Genomic DNA, 9,801 nt, shown 5'->3' with positions numbered 1-9,801 from the left:
ACATAAGCCCTACAGCTCAGAGAGCTCACCCTAGTGGTTGTGGAAAGCCCAGATCCAGGGCTTTGAGATGGCCCATTCCAACATCTACCCCATCTGTGAACTGCTGGAGCATGTGAAAGGGCAGATTCTACAGACCTAAGGCTACAGGATCGACAGGACACAGGACAATAACAGGATAACCGGGAGGAGTCTCAGTGAGGATCCAAAATGAAGCCAGAGGCCTCCAACGGCACCAGTGACTCACAGCCATGAACATCTGCAAGTGAAGATTTGTGGAGAGAGGGATGCACTGAGGGACACACTGCGACACTACAGCGTCTATGATAGGAGGTTTTCTATACTTTGTTTTATTTATTTTGTTTGTTTTGTGTGTTTTTATTTGAGGGGAAGTTATAAGGGCAGACAGTGATTATGAGGGGACAGGGAGATGAATGAGACTGGGGTGCATGGTGTGAAACTCACAAAAAGTCAATAAAATGTTTGTTTTGTTTGATTGTTTTTAAAAACTTTTTTTTAAAAAAAAAATCCCAGCTGTTCAATTTTACGAATGAAGACTCAGGAGCCAGATGCTGGGATGAAAACCTACTAGCTTAGACAGGCAGAGAAAGCACCCAGCTGATGTAAGAATATAATTTCTAATCTCAGCGTGAGCTTAAAATTAAATGTAAGAATATAATTTTAGGTCACAGCATGAAGGATTCTTAGGTTTGGAATTTTGATTTACACCCAAATATTAGCTGCCCCCAAGGCACATCCCAGGAAGAGTACATTCCAGAGGAAAGGGCCCAAGATAAGGGAGATGAGCCCTTAATACAATATACCTGGATAAACAAAAGCCACTTAAACGAATTCCTCTGGATTATAAAGAAAAAGGTGTAAATTTGAGTTACTTAGGAACCCAGCCTGGGAACAGGAAACTAGGCTTGGGAACGGCTGTTTGAAAATTTTTTAAATATTGTCCAAGACGCAATTAACTGTCCTTGTAAACTCTGTATATAAACCACCCTTTGCCTCAGTTCGGGGTTCCTTCTCACCTGCGAGCAGAAGGGCCCCTGTGGGCCGGCCATTATTAATTCATCAGTAAACCTCATGTGATTGCAGCGAGTCCCGTCCGTGAGTACCTCTGGGGGAGTGCGTCCTGTGGTTTTGGATCTTGGAGGTCCCACCGAGATTCGCTCTTTCAGACCCCATGGTCCAGGGTCAGAGGTTTATTCACTCGAGCAAGGTTTTTGTGTAGCAACCTCTGTCTATGTATCTGTGTGCTGTGTCTGTATGCCAGTGGCAGGGGCCACTGTCTGTGTAGCTTGGTTTTTATGCTCATGGCAGGAACAAGAACTGGGTTAGCCATGGAGAGCAGTCTGTTTGCGACCCTGGGGCAGGGTCAGGTTCTGAGTTCTGAGAAGGGAATTTGGGGTAGTGGGAGCAACAGGAGAGGGTAAAAGTACCCGCACTTTGCAGGCCATGAGGCTTTGGTGGACACATCAAAGCCTGTTTGGGAGATAAGGTCAGAAACGACCCTATCTCCATCTGAAAGTAGTTTGGTAGCCGGCATCTGTTGTGCTCTCGTGGCAGTGTGTCTGTGTCTAATTCTGTCTGTGTCGTTTATTGTTTGTGGTGTTGTGTTGGACTGACGGACCATTTTGACCACGGGACAGACATTATCCACCCCATTATCTTTGACTCTCAATCACTGGACTGAAGTTAAGACTAGAGCTCATAATCTGTCTGTAGGAGTGAAGAAGCAGAGATGGCAGACCTTGTGTACCTCAGAACGGCCATCTTTCCAAACCGGATGGCCACCGGAGGGATCCTTTCTAGAGAAGGTTAGACAGGTTAAAGGAAGAATTTTTCAGAGGGGTCCCAGTGGACATCCAGACCAGATCCCCTACATAACTGGCTGGGAAAATTTGGTCCTCTCTCCTCCCCCATGGGTCCGCCCATTTGTTTCACTTTCAGGCCCACTGAGGACTGAGGTGTTTGCACTGAAAGACAGAGATGAGAAGATGAAGGCCTCACATTTTGTGAGAGAAAAGATCTTAACCGCCTCAGATGCTGACCACCTCTTATTATATCCTCCTCCTTCTTACCCACCAGTGCTCCCGGCAGCTGCAGAACAGAGAAGCTCGGCTCCAGCAGCAGAGCCGGGAAGTGTAGCCACGCAGCGGGACAGGGAAGCTCAGCTCTAGCAGAGCCGGGAAACGCTGCCATGACAGTGCAAGGGAATACCGCCTGGGTGGAACCCTCCGCTCCCCGATTCCTCTGGCGGAGGGAAGCCAAGAGGGTCCGGCTGCTGGAAGTCGGAGTAAGAGGGCAGTGACTTCTGAAATCACTGTCCTGCCTCTGCAGGCTTGTGGACCCCCTGACAATCAGGGCGACCAGTTTTTCCAGTATTGGCCTTTTTCATCCATAGATCTCTATAACTGGAGGACTCATAACCCTCCTTTTTCTGAGGACCCTCTGATCAGCCTAATTGATTTCCTCCTTTTCTCACATCAGCCCACTCGGAATGACTGTCAGCAGCTCTTACAGATACTTTTCACTACCGAGGAGAGACAGTGTATCCTCTTGGAAGCCAGGAAACACATTCCTGGGAGAGATGGAAGGCCCACCCGCTACAAAATGAGATAGATGCAGCCTTCCCACTGACCAGACCAGATTGGGATTTCAACACAGTGAATGGTAGGGAGCACCTCAAAATTTACCATCCGACTCTGATGGCAGGTCTCCGAGGGGCTGCACGGCACCCTACTAATTTGGCCAAGGTAAAGGAGACGATTTAAGGTCCTACTGAATCTCCTTCAGCTTTCCTAGAATGGCTGATGGAGGCTTTTCACCGATTATGCCCTATGATTCAATGTCTGATGAACATAAAGCTACAGGGACAGTAGCCTTTATTGACCAATCAGCCAGTGATATTAAAAAAAAAAAACTACAGAAGTTAGATGGATTACAAGACAAGTCGTTGAGGGATTTGGTGCAGGCAGCTGAGGAAGTATTCTATAACAGAGAGACTGAAGAAGAAAAAGAAAAGAGAAAGCAGAAAGAGCAGGAAGCTAGGGAATTGGAGGGAAAAAGAATTTGACTAGAATTTTGGCCACAGTAGTTAAAGAAAGTTGAGAGCCAGGTGAGAGAGTACCAGGCAACTGAAGGAGGCCTTTAAATAGGGATCAGTGTGCCTATAGCAAAAAGAAGGGGCACTGGGAAAGGGGTTGCCTGAGGAAAAAGGGGGATAGGCCCTGCCAAATCCAAGAGGAAGCCCCAGACCACAAAATATTGGCCCTGGGTAAAGACAGTGACTAGGGAAGACAGGGCTCTGACCCCCTTCCAGAGCCCAGGGTAACCCTGAGAGTGTAGGAGAAGCCCACCCAGTTCCTGGTGAATACCAGGGCTCAACATTCAGTCCTTCTACAAACTATGGGCCCATTGTCTAATAAGAGATTGTGGGTCCAGGCAATAAGCAATATTCATGGACGACCCAAAGGACAGTGGACCTTGGCATGGGCCAGGTATCCCACTTGTTCTTAGTCATTCCAGAGTGCCCCTACCCTCTCCTGGACAGGGACCTGCTTGCAAAGATCAGAGCTCAGATTCATTTTCTCCCAGAGGGCTCTCAGGTAAAAGATAGACAAGGAAATGCATTACATGTGTTGGCTGTGAAACTCAAGGATGAATACCACCTCTTTGATCACCCGAAAGATAACCCTGGAGACTGGTGGTTAAACCAGGCATGGGCAGAAACCACAGGCATAGATGAGGCTAGAAACCAGCTGACGGTCCATGGTCCACGTAGAGCTGAAAGCCACTCCAGTGGCAGTCCGTCAATATCCAATGAGCAAAGAAGCCCGAGATGGAATCAGACTTCATATCCTCAGGCTGCTAGATCTGGGAATACTTAAAAAATGCGTCAGCATGGAACACGCCTCTGCTTCCAGCACGGAAAGCCAGGCACCAACGACTGCCGACCAGTGCAAGATCTCCGTGAGGTAAACAAACAGGTGACAGACTTACATCCCACAGTACCAAACATATATATTTGTTGAGCTCTCTTCTCCCAGAAAGAACTTGGTACACTGTACTGGATCTTAAAGTTGCCTTTTTCTGCCTCCAGCTAAGTCCGAGAAGTCAACCCATCTTCACTTTCAAATGGAAGGACCCAGGATCAGAAATATCTGGACAATTAACATGGACTCGGCTTCCACAGGGGTTCAAAAGCTCCCCTACCATCTTTGATAAAGCTCTACACCAGGACCTTGCCCCATTCAGACAAGAGAACCCCCAGGTAACCCTTCTTCAATTCTTAGATGACATTCCTCTGGCTGCTCCTAATGGAGACACATGCCTCGATGGAACTTGTCGGTTGGTTAGTAACCAAACTGGAAAAACTGGGTTACAGAGCCTCTGCCAACAAGGCCCAGATCTGCAGAAAACAGGTCAGTTACTTAGGGTATCTGCTCAAAGATGGAAAGCGATGGCTGTCAGAGGCGAGAAAAGAGACTGTGTTTCACATCCCCCTTTCCTCAAATGCTAAACAAGTAAGGGAATTCCTGGGGACTGCAGGATTCTGTCGATTATGGATCCCGGGGTTCAACCAAGATGGTGGCACCCTTCTCTCCATTGACTACAAGTGATAGGCCTTTTGAGTGGGGAGAAAAAGAGCAGGCTGCTTTTGACTCCATCAAGACGACTTTAATGTCTGCCCCTGCCCTGGGACTTCCTGACGTGTCCAAGTCCTTCCACTTGTACATGGCAGAAAATGGAGAGGTAGCAAAAGGGGTCCTAATGCAGAAGCTGGGGCCCTGGAAAAGACCAATGGCATACCTCTCAAAGAAATTAGACTCTGTAGCAGCTGGGTGGCCTGCATGCCTGTCAATTGTAGCAGCAGTTTCGACCCTAGTCAAAGACACTGACAAGCTAACCCTGGGGCAAGATTTGGTGGTGACCGCTCCTCATGCATTAGAGAGCGTGGTCTGCCAGCCTCCCGATCATTGGCTCACCAACACCCAAATGACTCACTACCAGACTTTGTTACTAAATTCAGACAAGATAAGTTTCACTCGGGCCACTGGGCTGAACCCAGCTACCTTGCTGCTGGACTCGAAAATCAGAGCACCAGCCCATGACTGCCAACAGGTTCTTGCGGAGGCACCCAGCTGGTGAAAGGACTTGCGTGATCAGCCTCTGGCAAATGCAGAGGTAACCTGGTATACTGATGGTAGCAGCTACCTCAAAAATGGGAAAAGGAAGGCTGGGGCCGCAATGGTAGATGGACAAAAGATAATATGGGCGCAGGCACTACCTGAAGGTACCTCTGCCCAGAGGGCTGAGCTGATATCGCTAACAAAAGCCCTAGAATTGGGAGAAGACAAGAACGCTAATATTTACACAGATAGTAGATATGCCTTCGCTACGGCTCACGTTCTTGGGGCTATCTACCAGCAACGAGGCCTCCTCACGTCAGCTAGAAAAGAAATTAAAAATAAGACTGAGATTTTAGAACTACTTGGGGCACTATACCTGCCCTCTAAAGTGAGTATCATCTACTGCCCTGGCCACCAAAAAGAGACCTTGGTGGTCGCAAAGGGAAATAGCATGGCTGACAGAGAAGCTAGGAGAGTAGTAGGTGAAACCATTTTTGCCATGACTATGACAGAAAGTAAAACTGAACCCACACCTCCATTTCTATATATGGCCCAAGATTTGGCCTTAATGACTAAAGCTGAAAAGGAGTTTGATAAGGACTTGGGAGCGTGGAAAACCCTGGCTGGGAAGATAATTCTGCCCCAGAGAGAGGCAGAGGAGATGGTAAAGCGGATGCACCAGTGGACCCACCTGGGAGTTAAGAAACTTGTGGCTATCATGTTAAACACCAAATTCCACGTACTTGGGCCAACACAGTTGGTTGAGGATATCGTACATGCAAGTGTACCCTGTCAAAAGGTAAATGCCTGCCGAACCAAGGTTGAACCTGGCAAACGCCTCTGAGGGAATAGACCAGGAGCCTATTGGGAAGTGGATTTCATAGAGATCAAGCCTGCCAGATATGGTAATAAGTATCTCTTAGTGTTTGTAGATACCTTTTCCGGCTGGGTGGAGGCTTTCCCAACAAAGAAAGAGACGGCAATGGTGGTGGTGAAAAAGATCCTAGAGGAAATCTTTCCACGGTTCGGGGTACCTAAGGTAATTGCCTCAAACAATGGGCCTGCCTTCATTGCCCAGGTAAGTCAGGGAGTGGCCAAATATCTGGGGATTGATTGGAAACTTCATTGCATTTACAGATCCCAAAGCTCAGGTCAGGTAGAAAGAATGAATAGAACTTTAAAAGAGACCTTGACTAAATTGTCCACGGAGACTAACGGTACAGATTGGGTGGTGCTCCTTCCCTTGGCATTTTTTAGGGTTAGAAACACCCCTTCAAGGTTTAACTTAACTCCTTTTGAGATCCTGTATGGGGCACCTGCTCCTCTGACCACCATAAAAGAAGTGACCTGTAAAAATAGCATACACCAAACAGTCATATTCCTTTGCCCACATGTTAATAGACACATGTTTGTTTCTCTTCCTTGTATAGTAGTATTTTCTTTTGTTCCTTGACAGTTTATACAATGACATGGTCAATTTCAGTTGTCAACTCGACATACCTGAAAAGACAGAACATCAATTAAGGAATTGGCACCATTGGACCAGCCACTGGGAATATCTGTCGGCTATTTTCTTGATTGTTAATTGACATGGAAGGACCTAGACCACTGTGGGCAGGACCATTCCTGGGCAGGTGAGTCTGGGCTGCATAACAAAGGAAACTGAACAAGCTAGACAAGCAAGCCAGTGAGCAATGTCCTTCCATGATCTCTGCTTCAGTTCCTGCCGTTGTTCTCCTCAAAGATGGACTTTAACCCATAAGCCAGATAACCATCCCCCTCAAGCTAGTTTTGGTCAATGTTTTACCACAGCAAAGAAAGCAAACTAGGGTATACTGACTGTGTGCATCTACCACTGTCTCTCTCCAGTCCCCTCCAGTGTCCCGACCCTACCTCCCTCCCAGCTGCATACCCTCTTTTTATTTTGTATGAATAACCCTGAGTTCAATTAGTTCATAGCACATGAGTGTGTGGCTATCTACTGGGTCATAAGCAGCCTGCCAGCAACTACAACCCGAAGGAGACTAATTCTTCCTTCCTCAGCTGGCATCGACTGCCAATAGCTTTTCTGATATGGGTGAGACTTTAGAAGCCCCTCCCCCTCTGTGCTGGAGTTTTGACTGGCTTGATCTTCTGCAAGTAACCATAGCTGCTATGAACTAATACACAACACGGCCATGTTTATGGGTCTCTTGCTTTAACCACTAGCCACCATTTTACAGATTCCGTAACCAAAGTTGAGAATAGCACAAATGTTGACCGCCATGCTTGCACTATAAAAATCTGCCATTTCTAAAACTGCAGGTCCAAGCTGGTACATGTGCCAACCTCTCCTACTCTACAACAAGTCTTAGGAGTGCAGTTATGACTTGCAGTTATAGGTTCCATAATGCTTAAACTACTTAGTACCTGGAGTCTTAGAGAAAGTTTTCCAGGCCCAAACTGGTAGTCGCATGCTGCTCATAGAAGCAAGGAGATGCTTCTAATTCTGTTTACTCAATACTATATCTTAAATATCAACAGGCACCATTTATATTTGTTATTTGATGGTTATTAAAATCCAATTGGTGGTCTTTGCATAAGCAAGTAAGAAAACCCTCCATGCTCAGATATGATATGAATAATCAGGAATGTGATAGCTACATCTTAGGGGGTTGGGCTCTCTAATAAGACTGTCAGAGGACACTAGTGTGTATCAATACCTTGTTAGGGGAACCAATGGATAATATAAACTTATACAGAGACTCTCTCTCTCTCTCTCTCTCTCACACACACACACACACACACACACACACACACTGCGTTGGCAATTCTCAATCTAGACTTCAGTTTCAAATGATCTGGAAGCCTTTCAAAAAATCTGTGCCTGTCTTACACTATTAATACTAAATTTTAAAAAATGCCAGGATGTGCCTCCATATGCCACAAGTATGCTGGCTTCTGTAGCCAAATATAATGGGTTTGCATCTTAGTACATGAAAAGCCAAAAAACAAGTATATCCAAGAGCAGAAATGTTCTATTACCTGCCATAAAAATGGCATAGAATTTGTTTCCAAAGTAATATCCTTTTTCAACGTAGAAAGCACAGGGCTAGCCGGGCGGTGGTGGCACACGCCTTTAATCCCAGCACTTGGGAGGCAGAGGCAGGCGGATTTCTGAGTTCGAGGCCAGCCTGGTCTACAGAGTGAGTTCCAGGACAGCCAGGACTACACAGAGAAACCCTGTCTCGAAAAAAACAAAACAAAACAAAACAAAACAAAACAAAACAAAAAAAAAAGAAAAAAAAAAAGAAAGCACAGGGCTTTTATGTAAGGAGGTCAAACATATTCACACAGAAAGCCATTTGAAAGGTGTAGAAGGGTTCCTGAGCATGTTCAGTTCAAGCCATACAATCCTGGGAATGCTCAGTTTAAGATCATATTTAAAAAGAAAAGACAGGGGCTGGAAAGACAACTCAGCACTTAAGGATGCTTCCTGTGCAATCATGAAGACTAGAGTTTAAATGCCAGCACCCATATACCAGGTCAGGGGTCCCCGTGCATGCTTGTAACTGTGGGTTTGCTGGGGCTCAACACTCCCAGACTAGCTGAGAAAATGAGGGTTTAGGGAGGGACCTTGCCAGTAGGGGACGGTGATAAGGATAAAGGTACACACATCCACACGTTGTTTTTCTTTTATTTATTTTGTTGTTGTTGTTCTTGAAGCAAGCTCTCACTACATACCCCAGGCTAGGCTCAGACTTACAATCCTCTTACCTCAGCCTTTCTAATTCTGGGATTACAAACAGGTGTCTGCATGCTGGAGATTCTGTAGCCTTCTATGTTGTTCTTTTATCAAGTCTTTCCTATGCATTCAGCTTCATGTTTTGAGAAACAACCCCATTTCCCTGGCTTCCATAATATTTCATTGAATTATGGAACACAATTAATTAGCATATTCAGTGTTGTCAATCATTTAAGTCCTATTAGAAGTATAGATGCAGACAGAGGATATTCCCATATACAGAGTGGTTACAAGCCATCGGTATACAGACTTTGTCCTGTTCCCTGTGCGAAGGTAAAAGAACTTACTATTATAAATAAGCTTACAGGAAATCAGTACAGAGCTCAGTTGGTATGGTCTATGCTTTTGTATTCTTCCTTTCCCTGGAAACTTTGTCATAAGAATATAAGTGGTATGAAAGTATGACTTTGTCACATATGTTGTAGGCAGCTGCTGGCACAGAGCCTGGCTTGGTGTGCATGCTATATAAACTGAGTAGACATCTCTGGAACCTTCCGTCTCTTTCTTGGGCAAGCCAGTGTCACCTGAAGAAGATCACAACATGGAGTTGTTAAGCTCCCCTTTCAAAGTGTGAAAAGATATTTCTTATCTGCTTCTCTGTGCATGCCCACTCAGACTGCTTTACTGGAAAGGAAACACAGTGGCTACTGGCAAACCCCAAGAGCAGAGCAGAGTCTACTCAGTGTCGCCTTCATTGGTATGACTCATGAACCTTCATAATTCAACACCAGTTTCTGGTTTGCGTGTTTCTGCCCCTTATTGACAGCAATGAATATCTGATATTTTCATTTGCTCTGCTGATAAGTAGACAGTGCTTCATAAGGTAAGGAAAACTCAACACAGAAAATAAGTTACATGGTAGTTACTCCAAGGAGATGC

At 45.8% G+C, this 9,801-nt stretch overlaps 1 long non-coding RNA gene across 11 annotated transcripts; it reads left to right on the top strand.

Moving 5' to 3' along the window:
- Positions 1–188: 188 nt before the first annotated feature.
- Positions 189–9,496, top strand: LOC143441950 (uncharacterized). 11 transcript variants are annotated; one of them, XR_013109747.1, is made up of 4 exons: positions 309–5,937; positions 6,062–6,177; positions 6,595–6,772; positions 9,348–9,496. It is a non-coding gene; the product is annotated as an uncharacterized LOC143441950 (long non-coding RNA). The 11 variants fall into 11 exon arrangements; XR_013109744.1 differs by having other exon boundaries at positions 6,276–6,772; XR_013109742.1 differs by having other exon boundaries at positions 189–330; positions 2,095–6,772.
- Positions 9,497–9,801: the final 305 nt, after the last annotated feature.

This window comes from Arvicanthis niloticus, chromosome 4, assembly GCF_011762505.2.
Source record: "Arvicanthis niloticus isolate mArvNil1 chromosome 4, mArvNil1.pat.X, whole genome shotgun sequence".
NCBI lineage: Eukaryota > Metazoa > Chordata > Mammalia > Rodentia > Muridae > Arvicanthis > Arvicanthis niloticus.
Note: the sequence above shows the minus strand (reverse complement) of the source record. Positions and strands in the feature narration are given on the sequence as shown.